Here is a 17,998-nt window from a genome sequence, read left to right as displayed (position 1 = left end):
GCTACAATAGCGGCACATCGGTTTTGTGTCTCGCTACAGACGCGTCACCCACATCCGAGGTGCTGTTATTGTCAGCCCCTCCAAATGCAGCCCCTAATCAAGCAATTTCCCCAATTCCAGCCACATCAAATTGCTATTTAGCTGTTGAACTGGGGAGTTTTGCTGTCCTTTTCATATGTTAATCACCCCTATTCAACATCTCTCCGTGAGGCTATTTGTTGTGGAATAAATCCCCTTGTTTGCCTCCTGCATGTATAATTGATATTGTTGCTGGGCTCTTTGTTTGTGCTGCACAGAGCTGAAAAGCACTACTTTGGAGGTGATGAAGTGAGTGAGACTCGCAATCACTCTTCTTTCTACTGGGGCCCAGCCGAGGTTGGTGAAAGTGATCAGTCCTCCTATTAGATTAGAATATTACAACACTGTATCATATGATGGGCTGCATTAGATGTTTCTGTTCATTTTACAGTTATAGCTATAACTTCCCATCTGCATATGAGCAACCTTGAAACACAATCTGTAGTAGAAGCCCCAATTTTGACAATTACAGTCAGTTAGCATGTACTTGTCGAATACCAACCACAACCTGTCTATGGGTTATCCATCATAGCAAATACATTCCAATGTTTCTTTCTTTCTTGACTTATCCCTTCCACTGACACACACATTCAGTCTCCGCTTTACGCAGGTTAACTTTCTTATCTGACTCTTGAACCTTGAGTTACATGGCAGTCTCAAGAGATAACTAAGCCTACATATTCCACTTTCACGGCCCCGAACACATACCATACATCAAAACATACACTGCCTTCAATCCTATTTCAGTTTTACTAAGAAATGATTCAACATAAAACCATAAATGTCTGTTTTCCCTGGGAGAGTATGTATGGAATATAAACAGCACAATAGGCCTATCCACCAACAGCAGTAGTCATATACATATTGGGGAAAAGCCAGCATGTTATGTTTTATCAGTTGATGCTTAATGGTAAAATGGGGCTTTATTATTTGAGTTATAATATATGCATGGGAAAATAGAAATGTGTCCTTTTCCAATTGTATTCCCATATAGAATTATTGGCCCTTTTCGTCCTCCTCCTCCTCTTGTAGAATAGATACAGTATGTAGGGTAATTGATATGCCTTAACAGAGGTCTTGATTTGCATGAGAATTAACGGCAGTAAATTAAATTGATATTCTGTGCACATCTCAAATTATTCCTTCAGACCTTTGTTTCCCTGCTTGGCAGAGCCCGGGTTCAGCTGCTAACCAGACAGAAACATCTGGGTGGTTAGTAATTTGATAAACAGCTTATAGAAACACTCCCCAAATGATCTTCTCTGAAGACTCAGATTTTTTCTTGTGTCAAACTTGGAACAGTTGGCTAAGGCTTGGCTTTCTGTAATGCACATGTTGGGTTTATCTGTTTTGTGGCTATTCTTCCATATCCTAGGTCTTCATGGCTTTTGCTCACTCTTTTCACTACCATTTAGATTTTGGATCAGTGTTTGGGGTTAATTCAAACCCCCAGTCAATCTGACGGTGAGAGTTAAGTAAAATATTTTACAGGTTGGCTATTGTGGCCAACATATAAAGGATCTACAACTGCATTTAATATTCATTCAAAACATTGAAGACATTGTGATGAACAATAAATACAAGAAAAAGCTACATATTCTCCTGGTAATAATAGCCATGGAAGGAATAGCATTTAATACTCAATAGGAATAAACCTCCCATTTCTAATGTGTATAAGGGTAGGCCATTGTTTGACTGGAGCTCAGATGAGTCCCACTGAAATTGCAAATAAGGTGATTTTTTCCCCCCCACAGAATTTATTCTAGATCAGAATATAAAAGCTGTCAAGTTCTACGTATGGGCTAATTCAATGGTCACTTGTTTCTATAATTGGCTTATGCCATCAGAAAATGAGATTTGACAAGCTTTTATCATTGTTTCAACAATTGGGCACTTGAAGTTGGCATAGCTATATTTTGATTTTCACACAGTCATATTAAAGCTGAAATGTGGCTAGCTAATGATATGAGTTATGTGTCCACCTTCAACAAATAATAAAACAGAAAATAGGTTTGTTTATTATTGCCAATCGTCACATAGGCGTCAAATTCGGTCTATTTGACACAACATGTGATTGTGGATCCAAACAAAGCAGCAACATGTTGATGTGTGTGTGGTATGTACATTTATGTGTGTTTGTTCATGTTCGTGGGTGAGACAGTCAATTATGAGTTAAGTGCGGTCAAGAGGATAAAAAGGTGCAAAAAAAATCCCCTTTTTAATTGTATGGCCAGCAAAGTTAATAAAGTATGGAGTGGGGATCGATGCAACAGAGTTTCTCTGAAAGCTTTTCTTCACGGGTGAAGATTAAGAGGCAATTGGACACAGAGAGTCTCAGAAACGAACGTCAAGATGCTGTATCATCGCTGCCAGTGACTATAATTGTCCTACTAATCCAGAAGATGTCTCCAGTAAGTATTAGTCCTCCCACACATACTCTGAATGGGTGTGGATTGAAGCTAATTTGAAAATAAAGCATTCTGTAGGATGGCCATCTCATCAGGCTAACTAGGAAGGACAGTGCACTCTAACTAGGAAGGACAGTGCACGCTAACTAGGAAGGACAGTGCACGCTAACTAGGAAGGACAGTGCATGCTAACTAGGAAGGACAGTGCACGCTAACTAGGAAGGACAGTGCATGCTAACGAGGAAGGACAGTGCATGCTAACTAGGAAGGACAGTGCATGCTAACTAGGAAGGACAGTGCATGCTAACTAGGAAAGACAGTGCACGCTAACTAGGAAGGACAGTGCATGCTAACTAGGAAGGACAGTGCACGCTAACTAGGAAGGACAGTGCATGCTAACTAGGAAAGACAGTGCACGCTAACTAGGAAGGACAGTGCATGCTAACTAGGAAAGACAGTGCATGCTAACTAGGAAGGACACTGCATGCTAACTAGGAAGGACAGTGCATGCTAACTAGGAAGGACAGTGCATGCTAACTAGGAAGGACAGTGCACGCTAACTAGGAAGGACAGTGCATGCTAACTAGGAAGGACAGTGCACGCTAACTAGGAAGGACAGTGCACGCTAACTAGGAAAGACAGTGCACGCTAACTAGGAAAGACAGTGCACGCTAACTAGGAAAGACAGTGCACGCTAACTAGGAAGGACAGTGCATGCTAACTAGGAAAGACAGTGCATGCTAACTAGGAAGGACAGTGCACGCTAACTAGGAAGGACAGTGCACGCTAACTAGGAAGGACAGTGCACACTAACTAGGAAGGACAGTGCATGCTAACTAGGAAGGACAGTGCATGCTAACTAGGAAGGACAGTGCATGCTAACTAGGAAGGACACTGTATGCTAACTAGGAAGGACACTGTATGCTAACTGGGAAGGACAGTGCATGCTAACTAGGAAGGACAGTGCATGCTAACTAGGCAGGACAGTGCATACTAACTAGGCAGGACAGTGCATTCTCCAGTGAATATAAACCAGTTTCATTGTGCCAAATTGATCTGAATTGAAAGTACTCTGTTAAAAGCAAGAGATGTCACCAGAGATGTAACCTACCTTTGAAAAGAGTGTGAAAGGTGTCCATTATTAATGCAAATAGCGTAAATCATTATTAAAGGAAGGCCATTTACAGATTACTATACACACTTTTATCTCATTGTTCAATGGACAACTTGAGGGATTACATTGACCATGATGTTGCATTTGTTGGTGATTTGAATAAGCATCAGCAAAGTCTAGAGCGCTGTCTGAGAGGACAATGGATACAGTGTTGGTAAAAACAAAGCCTTGTGGATGAGGACGGTACTCTCTTGTTTGTTTGTTGCTCGGTTATGTAGATCTTGTGATGTCACAGGTTGGTGAGTGGATTCATTCTCCAGTCTCTTTCTCTGGAGCCTTGGCAACGGCTTTGAGAGAGAGGAAGCAGAGTATTGTCATACACTCAGACATGAGGCAGTAAGTCGGGTGTTTGAGTGACAGACAGCGGTATCAGTGTCAGTGTGGAGGGCAGTGGATGAGGCCAGCAGTGTGTGTGGCAGGCTGGCTGGCTGTGTGGTTGATGAGAACCATGTTGTCAGGGTCGTGTGTGACATCCAGGGCCTGTCTGAGGTTAGAAGTCTATGTCAACTCGTTTAAGCTGCAGCATGTGGAAATGCACCTCCATGTTTACCAGCTCTCTTGTCTGTAGCTGACAGGTAAACCATCTGTCATGTGGTGGGTCAGAGATCTGGAGTGATCCCATTACAGATGCTGTGCTGGTGCTGGGCTCACTGCAGTATTCTTACTCTGTCTCTCTGGCATCGCCGTGGGAAGATGTTTTGGGGTGGGGGTGCTGAAATGTTCTCTCGTCCGGGGAGGTATGACAATAGCAAATAATGATACGATATTAGTAATAGAGTGATGGTGATATAACCATGGCGATAATACGGTTTTGTCAATACTGAAATAAAGCACCATATCCCTTGACGTTGACTGCTCATTATCTGGAAACCTCTACCCACATTGAAAGAGATGTTTGGCCCCCTCCAGCAGAGAGGCCCAGGTTACATGTCACATCCACGTCAGTGCATTAGTGAGCGTTTATTTGTTGTGTGAGGGAGCCCTCGCTCGAATCCACTTTCAAGGTCACACTCGATTGACACTGCCACTGGATGTTGTGCTTATGTGGGTTTAGTCTCAGAGGTCAAATTATCCTTTAAGTTGGAATGAAATTGGGAATAGTGGAGGCAAGGATCAGCCCTGAGCCCAGGCCCTGGCTCTCCTCAGTATTAAGCCATCATAGTGATGTAAGCTCATATAATGAACCCTTTCACCGCTACCACTGCACCAATATCCCTACAACACAGCATGCATATTGATTGCAGATTGTGAGTGTGTGAACGTATCAGCGTGTGTGATTGTCTGCGTGAAAGTGCGTGTGAAAGTGTGTGTGTGTGGGTGAATGTGTGTGTGTGTGGTTTGTCTTTTTCCTGCGAGGAGCAGGGGAATCGTGTTACTCTCCGACTGATTAGAAAGCTCATGCATAGGAAATCACGACCGAGATGCTGGTCCCCATCTGCCCACAGTGCAGGTGAAAACAATTTACACATCGGCGGGCTAATGGATACATTCATAGGGAGCAGAGAGAGAGGGAGTAGAGGGTAGAGGGAGAGAGGGGCACAGTAATGGGCCTGGGCCAATGCAGGTCAGTGGCCCTGGTCAGACAGCCAAGTCAGATAGCAGCGTATCAGATGACACATAATCGCCGGGTCATGGACTAATGAGTGTGGTTGCGCCCTGGCCCCCGTTGTAAATACACTTGTAAACAATTCTGTGAGTGAAACATGGCAATAATATGTTGATTCAGCAGGTAATGAGGTGCTCCCAGAATCAATACCCCCGTCACCCTCTCCCAGCCGGGCCAGTGGAGAGCAGCTAGCCAGGTTGCTGTGTGCCTCTGCGGATGACCTTTCCGCTGCAGTAAGGACACGGTGCGGTCTGAAGAGGACTATTCTCATATTGCAGGAGGTGCTGAGTGCCAGAACTTTCATTCGCAGCAAGCAAATGAACAGGCAGCCCCTGCATGCTAATGAGCGGCAGGCTATTTTCCACCTTTTTTATCTGCACATTATGCTCTTGACTTTGGAGAAGGTGGGAATTAGGTTGGACCTCAGTGTCAGACTGCCTGATGGTTCTGCTCAGGAAAACTGGTAATTGAAGCCGATGGCTGCCGCGGAGGAGGTCTGAATTTGGAAATAAACAGTTTCAAGCACTGCGCGTCATTTCTAGAGAGATGACAGGGGGAATAGAAATGAGCTGTCTGGATCTAATGTGGTTTCACAGCAGGGGAAAAAGGGTCCATCTTTTAGATAACAATTCCACTCATTAGGACTTCAATGTAGCCATAATGACAGCAGCCCCGAGTTGTTAAAATCAGAGAGGGCAATTAGGAAAAGTCAAAGAACCCAAATAAATGCAGATGTGTCGAAAGGAATTCTGTATGTTGTTGTTATTTGACATTGTGAGATACATCTAATTGCTTTGAAGGGGAAGTAAAAAAATAAATAATGAAAGGGCCTCCTACTGAGTAGTTCTTATCGGCGTGGCAACTTTGTCGTTATTGCTTCTTTATTAGCATAATGGGAAGTAGACCAATTATTTCTCCTCTCATTGGCAAAGTGACTAATTTGTGTTTGTTTCTCAGCTTATTAAGTGTGAGGCTTTAAACATCTTCATCTCAGTGTGTATGTTTGTGTGTGTGTTGATGCCTGCCAGCATGATACTATACTTACGGTTTACACCTGTTATGAAACATTGCACAGATTTCAGGATCATAATTAATGTTTTTAATTGGTGCAATTATCAAAGTATAGCCATAATTACTGGAGCTGAAGCGACAACTGACTGCCTCTGCAGCATATGGCAGTTCTGCTGAAATAAACAGAGGCTATGAGAAGGGGGACTTTTGAAAGGACATTTTTCTGCTGTATATTCCACCGCAATTTCTGGAGATGTGGCCTCTTCACCTTGTTCCCACTTGGCTACAATCTTCAGAACCCCCCGTGGTGATCACCAAACTTCTCTGTCATTCAGACGCTGGAGCCTGGCGGTAAGCTGTGTGTGTCCACTGCATCGCCCTCCCCTTAGGAGACGCTGCATCGCCCTCTTTCAATTTCCAAAGGATTATCAACAACAATGCATTTCCTCAGCAGATGTGCAAACTTTCTCTCTCCCCTTCTCCCACCCTCCTTTCTCCCCCTCTCTCCCCCCCAAACCCCCCAAATGTTTACTTGGCTGACATTTTGAGAAGCATTCCATGAGCTGAATGATGTTTCTCTATTTATAACTAGTTGCAACATGGCGGCCATGGTCACTTCCTCTGTGTCTTACAGTATAATAAACAACTTGTTTATACATCCACAAATGACTTGGTCGGTTAATCCCTGTTGCTTTTTAATGTGGCATTATTGTTGCATGTCAAAAACACAACCTTCCCGAATGTGGAATTGATGCGGCGCAGCAACCTTGATGTGGCGAGAGAGACCGCGGGGGTTTCGTAGCTCAGATAGACTTCATGCTCATGAATAAAACAGAGGGTTTAGGGCTTCCTGTGTGGCTAATTCACAGCTCTGAGGTTTCAATCTGTTTTTATGGTGCTTGGGTGGAACAATTTCGCTTCCCAGCTCCAGGGCTACAGCAGGTAGAGGATTCTCGGCTGCTCATACAAGTCATTTGTCATAATCAATCATTGTGCTTTTGTGAAGTCGACACAAGCTGCAGAGACATGATACTTTCTGCTTTGTTTGCGATTGTAAGGAAGAAAATAGTTTATAACGTCATCGAAATGGAGCTTGTGTAAATATTGTGGGCCGACGTGGTTTTGTCACTCATTTTCAGTGGTGACATTACATTTTAGGGCCTGCTATTGTTTGTTTACAAAAACTTGTTTAAATGCATCCCGGTAAAGGAGATCAATCAATTGGAGACTTATTACATAATTATTGCTAATCAGCAAGACCTTGTCTTGCACCTTATACCTACACCGAGCTCTAACCAGGAGACATAAGATTAAGAAACCTGTTTCAAGCACCATCCTTCAACTTGGTCAAGTAGAGCCCTATAGCTAAAACTCCAGATACTCTCAGACCCTAGTTTCTCTGTTTCTGTCACTCAGGGCAATTAGTCATGAGCAACGCGGTTCTTTTCCTTGTAAGTCTTGTTTGCAGACTCATTACTGGGCCCTGCTGGTGTCTCCTGCACTGAGAGGAAGTCAAACAAAGCACCACTCACACCCAGCGGCTGTGCAACAGAAGCAGGGCCCGGACCCACCACCAAACGCTGAGAAGTGAAGGGCTGCGAAAACAAACCGCTACGGAACACCCTTCACTTCTACTCCCGTCGCAGTCACAACCCGCCACCTCCTCTCTCTCACCACCACTCTGAAGTGCTGGGAAAACACACCAAGGTGGTCCCCTGTACGACTCACCATTTTACAGAACAGCACCTCCCCACCTGGTCCATCCTCTACTTACCTTTTCTACTCAGTTTAACCTGCCAAACCCTTTAATAGAAGGGTAGGACACATAGGCCTGGATTACTGTACACCGGTGTCTTCCCAATCTCTCTTCCCTCTCCATCTCTGACACAGACAGACAGAGGGGACCAGCCAATTAAAAGCAGACAGTGTTGCTGTGGCCAGGTATAGCGTACAGTGGAGCTGAGCTAGGGGCCACAACACCACAGCAGCTCGAGCTCCGGTTCATCTCAACCAATTAGAGTGAGCATCAAAGCCGGGGCGGCCATGAAAGGGTGGGTTCAGAGGAGACATTGTTGTGTGCGTGGTCAGCAATCAGCATGGCCCCCCGCTGTGAGACGGGTTCTGTTTACGCCATTTAAACATCGTACACAGTCACGTGACGTGGCTCCCTACAGTGGAGGCCTCGTTTCGGATGTCCTTCTCATAACGCAGGACTGAACTGAAGCGTGGATGTCCAGAAGGAAAACAACGTATTATGATGTGCTCTATGTTTTCTGGGACAGTTTGGGGGTAATATGCTTTACAACTTCCATGGTTTGACTCAGAGAATATTGCAGTGTGAAATTCAAATGAGGTGGAAGAATCTCATATATGAAATGATAGCCTATATGGCATTGGGAAGAGTATATATTGTTTACGACATTGTTCATTCCCACCTGACTGATAAATTACCACTGAAAGTGCTGAATAATATGGTGTAGGCAAGCTGCCTGCAGAAAAACATACTGCATAGAACACATTGTGTCCATGCTGTATGTGTACCGTATACTGCGTGTGTCACAGTTTATTTTCAGTGAAGATATTGGTTCTCACTTCAACTGGTTGTCCAATCCTCTCCTCTTACAAAATTAACCAATTTCCCCTCTCCTCCAATGACTCGCCTGCTATCCATATCCTCATGTCAGTTTCGAGTGTCTGAGAGGGTAAGAAAGAGAGAGAAAGAGATAGTGAGACAGAGAGAGGCAAATAAATAGTAAGTAAGAGAGAGAGAGCAAAAGAGAGAGAGAGAGAGAGAGAGACGTGCTTGACCTGCTGAATGGGCAGGTGCCTGCCGTCTCTGTGGGTCAGTGGGAGGAGCAGTGATAGGATCTGAGGGGAGCCAGAGGAGCCGGGATGGCCCCTGTGTTTCTCCCTAAAGCCTTGAATAAGCCTGCAGTCAGCAGAGACTGGATCCCCAGGATTAGGACGAGGGCAGGGCTGGAGTGCTGCCACTCTCCCTCTCAGCGGCTGAGCAGGAACTCCTCATTATACCTGAGGTGCAAACCATCACTCATGGTGCTTGGCCCCCTCAAACTGACTGTCCCATCACTGTCTGCCACCAGGACTGGAAGGACTGCAATCTGTTATGGTTGATATATGATAAATTGGGGGTGTTGTGGTTTACATTCCTTGATCCGAAGTAAATTGGACTGACAGACCAATCTCTCTAAAACTGAAGTCAATAACAGAAGTAAAATTTTACAGGGCAGTAGGTAGCCTAGCTAGGTAGCCTAGCGGTCAGAGCGTTGGGCCAGTAACCGAAAGGTCGCTGGTTTGAATACCCGAGCTGACAAGGTGAAAAATCAGTCGTTGTGCCCTTGAGCAAGGCACTTTTCCCTACATTTCTCCAGGGGTGCCGTACTACTATGGCTGACCCTGTAAAACAACACATTTTACTGCACCTATCCCGTTTAAGTGACACTAAAACATCTATTTCTTTAATCTATTCTGTAGCGATTCCTTCAGGTCTTGAATTTGACAGACGAATGACACCGCCTGGGACGTGTGTGAGTGGAGGCTACATGCGTGTACGTCTGCATATGTTAGCATGTCCATGTCTGAGAGGAATTTATATTCTACTGCAGCTAATGCATCCCTCACAGCGCACTGACCAAGCTAATAGCCAATCATATTGATGGGCCTTTGCTAATTTATACATTTAATTTTATATTTCCTTAGCTAAACATAATTAGTGATTACTGTCCAGTGTTTGAAAAGCAATAGTTCTTAGTAAATTAGAGAATGATTATTGCATGGCAAATCTACTTCATTCTAAATATGGTAATTAATGGTCTATGCAGTGGGAGCATTGGTTAAAAGCACTAGTAACCTCACGCAAGCTTCAAATGTACCACACTCTAAATTGCTTGACATGGGTTTCTTTTGAAGGCTATATTTAATTGAATGCCATACAGTAGCCAGTTTTGAGGCTAATGGAATTTACATTATATGTAAGGGATCTGGTGAGGAGTCACTTAACCATCCATTATGCTGTGTTTTTGAGCCACACTATTTTCTTACTCGCCACATTTAAATGGCCACGATTAAATCAGGCTTGTAATATAATTAGTAACTGATAAAAGTAGAAATGTAAAATGTAGCCTCGACATTATCATATAGGAAATTGGGAGGGTTGAACATTGACAGAGTGATTATGAAGTTGCTGATACACTGAGGATAAAACCACATGGATCACGATGGGTTATTTAATTTACTGGGGTGATTTAAAATAACTGACAACACCATCCCACAATATTGCTCACTATTAGTTTTGATAGAATAAAGCATGAAAAGATATGTTGTATGAAAATAATAGAAACGCTTGAAGGGTGAGCATCATCATCTCCGAGCAAGGCATCCCTGCAGAGCCACCTAGTGTCAGTAGCTACTGGAAGTTACTGCACTGCACACTGCGTGCAGCATCACCAATCATTACCTCCACACTGAACACTGAACACTGAGGGGACACACACAGACGGCTGCACTCTGGACTCACAAAGATTCCCTCTTTATACATGGAATTACAACCTTCTTTTTTTTTACAAACAAACCAGACAGTGTTGCAGCTATTGGTATATTACCCACATCACTGTTCTACAAGCACCAAACACGTTTAACGACCGTGATGGTATTTGATTGTCTATTGAATATAGCTCAGTACTGTTTGTGATAACAATGATACTCCAAGACAAAAACAATGGTTGTCATATGTCACTGTGACCACTGACCAATAACTTCATGCTGTGGACCAGTGTTTCAAAACTTGGGTAAGGGTGCCCCCACATGGCCACTGGTATATTGAGTCCCTGACGTTCTCAGAGGCAGGCAGCATTTCTGTCTGGGAGACTGGAGTCATACCCATTGTGTTCTTGGAACACTCTTGACATCCAACTACTATCAGGATTATGATAAAGAATTAACTGTAATTGTAGGTTTGAATTATATTATTTTCCGAGTAATATTAAATCATTTTGGGAATTACAATAATTTAATCAGTGGCAGTCTAGTGGTTAGAGTGTTGGCCCAGTAACTGGAAGGTTGCTAAGATCGAATCCCCGAGCTGACAAGGTAAAAATCTGTTTTTCTTCCACTGAACAAGACATTTAACCCACTGTTCCTAGGCATTGTAAATAAGAATTTGTTCTTAACTGACTTGCCTAGCTAAATATAGGTTAAATCAGAACATGATCATTGGTCTATGTCTCAGGTCTTGAAGAATGTCACTAACTTCTCATATTGACCTCTAAACGTTAATTATATAGTTTAATCAGTGGTATTAGAACTCAGATGATACAATATGTAAGTATGTCTATGTAAATTATCACAATGTTTATGTATTTTCTAATATATTTCTAATATATACTCCCATCTCAGACACACACCCACATACAAGACAAACCAGAGATAGTGCCTAAACACTCATAGACTGCAGCAACAGTTGTTTTAGTCAGACTCTGTAGCTTTAGGAGAAAGACCCAGGCTGAGGCTCTGTAATTTGTAGTCTGGTCTGAGCCTATTTCATTGTGTGTCGTTAGGTGCTGCTGTTCAACAGTATGGAAGTCTATTAGGTGAGGCAGAAATTGTAATGATGGACACTGAATTCTGGGAATCAGCTGCTCAATATAGGCCCCTTAATTGCTTAGCAACAGTGTTTCAGGCCTCTCATTTGAGATCAAGAGTTTACTGGACTGGAGACTCCGCTTTGGAGAAATAGAGCTTGTGCCATTAGATAAGACACGCTAGAAATGGGCTCTATATCTGCTTCCTCTGTGCCCTCCTCTTCCCCCCCCCGTCTCTATCTCTCTCTCCCTCATGCTCTCTCTCTCCAGACCCACTGAACCACCCCTCCTCCCTCCCTCCTTCTCTCCCCGAACCCTTCCCCACCAGGATGATTATGTTACCTTTCACATGGCTGATGTATTCAGTTCACTAGATTATTTTCTGTCATCTCAGTTAATTGAATTCTGTCCATCACATTTGGATGTTGTTGCATTTGCATAAAGGCTAGAGTGGTGAAGAGTGTCAAACTTCAATTTAGACAATGTCACTCAAAATAAGTATACCGGGCTCTCTCTGGAGGTGGGTATTTCCGGATTTTGCCAGATTTTAAATATATGTATTCTTGGGATGTGGGGCTCTCATATACATGTAAATATAAATATGAAAATAACCGGATGGCTCTCTCATATTGGGTCCATGACTATGTGTGTGTGTGTGTGTGTGTGTGTGTGTGTGTGTGTGTGTGTGTGTGTGCGCGTGCGCGTGCATGAGCGTACATATATTGCGTGCGTGTATGTGTATGTAGAGTGTGCGTGCGTGTATGTGTATGTAGAGTGTGCGTGCGTGGGCTGTTAGTGTGTGTGTGTATGGTCATGGGGTCTGTTTTGGTTGCCCTCATGGCCGGTGTGTGACACAGACAGTGTGTGGGCTTCACTACTCCCTATTGAAGCTGATGTCTCTCAATAGGTGCTTCCTCCTACTCCCATACTCACTGTCAAGTACTTCTAACCTCCAAACTACAAGTGCCGTATGAAAACAGTGCACAGGGCCATGGTGGGAGGGGAAGTCGAAGGACCTACCACAATCCCATGTGTTAAAACACACACACACACACACACACACACACACACACACACACACACACACACACACACACACACACACACACACACACACACACACACACACACACACACACACACACACACACACACTCCTCCATTGAGTTTTAAAGCAGTCTCTCCTCGGCGGGCAATCTGTTAAATCGCTGCGACTGACAGAGGGAGACGAGGCATAATAACATGTCACACAATGAAACATAGGAGAGAGAGGGGGGCAACTGTTCCTCCCTGTCAGCCAAGAAGACCTGGGCCAATTCAGATTTAATAAGTGTACCGGAATATCCAATTATGTTTGCTTTTGAAAATTGATTCATATGTCTTTAGTGGCAATTTTCATATTAGCCTCTTTCAAATAAACATCTATTAGGTTTATGTATCCCATCCTGTTTGGCACTGCAGCACAGCCCCAGCTAAAATAAGTCTGTGTCAGTTAGTCAATAAAGAGGAGCCCGAGACGACGGACAGATTAGAGTGCTTATCTCTTTTCATCAACTCTGAATGCGGACTGAATTGAAGGTCAATATCTGACGATTCTCCAGAGCTGAGCAGGTGTCTGAGAGTATGGATTTGCTGCGCTCACAGCGCCACTGGCCCTCTTTGTGGGCTCGCCAAGGCCATACTTTACATGGTGTTCCAGTCTCTTTCTCAACCCTCCTCTCCTCCATCCTTCCCTCTCTTTCTCCTCCTCCACTCCCATGTTCTCTCCATTCTGAGACGACAGACATGTCATCCTTCCAGACAGTAGCCTCATGGTGTGAATTATCTGTGGAGGCTTAGGAAATGATGTTGTCTATTGAGAGGCCCAGAAAGGTATTCTGTTTGTATTACTCACAATAAAATGAAAGACAACAGCGAGCTGGTATCGACTGAAAGCCTGCCATCATTTCACGTGAGTGCTCTGAGGCTCCGAGACGAGATGGGAGAAAAATTCCTAGTCTGGTTCTAAATTAAAGAGAACAAATATGAGGACATAAGTACAGAAGCCAAGAATCCCTCTTTCAATGGGCCATCTGTTTACAGACATTCTCAAGGTTGTTTATTATTGATTATATCTCTTTCTCCAAAACCCACGCCTCAGATAAAGAGCTGCAACAGAGTTTCAAACTTATCAGGCTGAATATGTGTGTGCGTTTGTTTGTTTCTTTATCCAATTTCTTTTTTTAATAGAACCAAATGTAAAGGTTGTGTCTGTGGAATGGGAGTGGACCAGAGGCAGCAGCTAATGGCCTGTAGAAGACAAACGGGCTGGGAACAGGGCAGCTGTCTTCTCCTCCAGGCAGACTGACACACTGTTTGTGTTTCAGCTTAGAGCCCAGTTCAAACTCCAAAACCACACCAAACAGTGGATAAAACAACATTCCCTCTCGAGTGGTGCCACACGCGAGCCAGACGAGCGTGGCCAGGGTGTGTGTGTGTGTGTGTGTGTGTGTGTGTGTGTGTAGGGCAGAGGCTGGGTGTGGATAGCCATGGGCTGAAGGCAGCGAGGTGCTCGTATGGAGGGCCTTGTCCAGTCTGTCAGAGGGCCCTCTCGGCTACTCTCCTCTCACACAATGCCTGTGTGAAGGGGCTCACTCAAACAGGAGTCTGGATGCTGCTAAGCTTTTAGGCTGGAGCAGCAGTCTGCTGCAGCCCTTCCAGGTGTAGAGCTATCTCAGACCACTCCTCAGGCCAGCCGGCCTTACTCCTACCCCCAGGGAAGGCCACATCCGACTTTATCTGATCACACAGGCCGGTGTCCGTCAATATGTATCGATGTAGCTACAGAAACAGGCTCTCGTAGGAAGTTAAAAAAGGTCACAAAATCTATAAAGTGTTTATATATGCTGGCTATCAAAATTCTGTTCAAATGAAATGAAATATTTAGTAGTATTTGGTAGTATTTACTAATGAAGAAGAAGTGATCTTGACCGCTGTCACAATAAAATGATTGAAACAGTCACACAGCTTCTTTCCTGAATTTCGAAATCTACAACCGGCTGGGTGAAAAATGTTGATATATTTTCGCTGAATAAATGAAAAAAAAAAAAAAGATATTGCCCGCTGAGTATATATCTTTGAATGGAGCACTTTATTTGTGTACGCATCTGTAACGTTATTGTGTCCATTTTTATTCATGCCCGTGAAGTTGTGAGCTCACCCGAAGCTTTTATTTACGTGGTAGTCATTCTCCTGCGCTACAGGAGTGCCTGGCGAGCTGCAGATAGATCCTTTCAGAACCTTACAATGGCCTGCTTCAGCAGCTTTTTGTTGCCGTAACGACCTCTTTCTTCTTAACATTCCAAATGGCTTTGGTTCAAACCTGAAGGCCTTGATGGACAAGGTTCTATGGAATCAATCAACTGCTTCCCGCAGAAGATTTGAACATACTTTAATGTTGGGCTTGTCTAGTTGTCCTTTTGATATATAAACCTCGCGCGACAAACGTCTAAGATCCAAGTTTCTATTCTATTTTCTCTCTTTGTGCAAAGTGGATTTTTAGAGAGGCCTCAATGTGGGTGAAAATATAGCAGAGACACAGGGGCTATGCTGAAAGCTATTGTCATCTGTGGTCATCTTGTTGGGGGCAGTATGTACGTATTTATAATTCTTGTAATAATTTAAATATACCCATATTAATATTTTCTATATTACTTATGCTAGTCAAGACATGTAATTCCAGAAAATAAAAATATATTGTATTTTCCCAAGGCATTATATAAGCAAGGCAAACATTTCATTCTTATGTTAGTGGTTTTGAAAAATAATCAAAAGGACTGAGATCTGCACTAAAGAAATGAGATGCAACAATGATGCCAAAATATTTGTTCATGAATATTCAATTGTTTATTAACGAATGTATGAAAAGATGACAAATACACCTGCGATTTATTTTGTCCCGTTTGTGGCAGTGACTGTTGTGAGAGAAACAAGACAGCTACTCCACAATACTGCACGCTAGATGTGCAAAGCATCTCTACGACCTCTCCCTCCTTTCGTAAAACAGCAACATCTGCGTTTGAGTTTTTATAGCCAACAGCATATGTCCCGTCTTTAGTGACAAAGCTGACCACAGCTCTCACGCTGTTCCCTTTCCCTAGTCCAAACACACACCTTTAGATACCTGTCAGCCTTTATTGTACTGTCTTCTGTCACCGCAGATAAGGCAAGTTAAAGTTTAATGAAATGAGGCCCGCCTTTCATAATTTGTCACAGGCTGTGAGGTAGAAGCCCCGTGCTATGTAAACATGGAGTCCAGTGTTAACAGTCATTAGTTCTAAATGACGGCACATGGACGGTGCAGCAGAAATGTCATGCTGCAGCCATTTTTCTGTTGCTCCCACAGGACCCACAGACACTGTACTGTAGACACCAAGCGAGATGGGGGTGGACATGGACAACATCTAAAAGCACGTGATGTTCTTTAACAGTTTTGTGGCAAATCACAATTATTGTACAGCGAGATAAAATGAATCAAAATGCAGGGAGCCCCTCTCACTTTACTTCCTTGGTGTTATATTAGTATGCAGTATTCAGGATTAGCTTGCTTGCTAAGATTTGGTGGTGAAGAAATAGACCATCCATCACTGAATGAGGTGTGATGATAACTGTGAGAGCTGGGTTCTGCAGTCAATGACAGTCAATGACCCACCTGTCCCTTTGGGGAGGGGAGAGGTTGGATACAGCAGCCTATACTGCTTCAGCCCGAGGGGAGAGGATGACATTCACACTCTCTCAGTCACAAGGGCCACAGCACTACTTATACACACTGTGTCATAACCAGCCTGTCATCGGGCTGGGCTATGACTGGCTATAGTGCCTGCAGCTGCAGTGGTCAAGAAGCTCCACTAAACATCTACTGAACCCTCCATACTGTTTGACTGATGGGTCCTACCACCAACTCCCCTCGGCTCAGTGTAGCAGGGGATAAGAGGAGATCCGTATCTCTGACCATCCTTACTGGAGCAGTGTCTCAAGGAAGAACAACACAGTAGCCTGCTAGGAACTCTTGGCTTTGTGTGTGAGGGAGTAGCATCCTGTATTGTTTTGGTGCAACCCTCCCCATGGTTTTGATAGGGGATTCCATCAAGAGCAACTCACCATGCTATCAGAAATTCAAGTAGACAGAGATTGTGATGAATCAGACGTGTTCTATAGATCACTTAACAAACGCTGCATATGGTTTCATGACAAGATATTAGGGAAGGGTCCATCTCTCTTCAGTGGTTTGTTCTGCGCTAGTCTAAACTCTGGGAAGCAGCTCATTCTAGCACTTCAATTTGTAGCTTCATTTTAGCACAGTCTGCAGTCTAGCTGAGAACACCAGTCTGCAGTCTAGCTGAGAACACCAGTCTGCAGTCTAGCTGAGAACACCAGTCTGCAGTCTAGCTGAGAACACCAGTCTGCAGTCTAGCTGAGAACACCAGTCTGCAGTCTAGCTGAGAACACCAGTCTGCAGTCTAGCTGAGAACACCAGTCTGCAGTCTAGCTGAGAACACCAGTCTGCAGTCTAGCTGAGAACACCAGTCTGCAGTCGAGCTGAGAACACCAGTCTGCAGTCTAGCTGAGAACACCAGTTTGCAGTCTAGCTGAGAACACCAGTCTGCAGTCTAGCTGAGAACACCAGTCTGCAGTCTAGCTGAGAACACCAGTCTGCGGTCGAGCTGAGAACACCAGTCTGCGGTCTAGCTGAGAACACCAGTCTGCGGTCTAGCTGAGAACACCAGTCTGCGGTCTAGCTGAGAACACCAGTCTGCAGTCTAGCTGAGAACACCAGTCTGCAGTCTAGCTGAGAACACCAGTCTGCGGTCTAGCTGAGAACACCAGTCTGCAGTCTAGCTGAGAACACCAGTCTGCACACCCAGCAGATACACACACATTGCAGCCATTGATGTCTTAATACTGAGAGGATCTAAATTTGCTGATCCTCTGACACTTATCCTTTAGGTAAACTCAAGCCCTTCTGTCTCTGTGTCCCTGTGGCCCCCTTGCCAACAAACACAACACTGGCAGCTTTTTGAACACCCGCTTCACTGCCAGTGAAGGTCTGAGCTAACTTCCTACAATTCTACACATTTTGCCATGA

This window comes from Oncorhynchus keta, chromosome 35, assembly GCF_023373465.1.
Source record: "Oncorhynchus keta strain PuntledgeMale-10-30-2019 chromosome 35, Oket_V2, whole genome shotgun sequence".
NCBI classification, from domain to species: Eukaryota; Metazoa; Chordata; class Actinopteri; order Salmoniformes; family Salmonidae; genus Oncorhynchus; species Oncorhynchus keta.
This window is presented reverse-complemented; position numbering follows the sequence as displayed.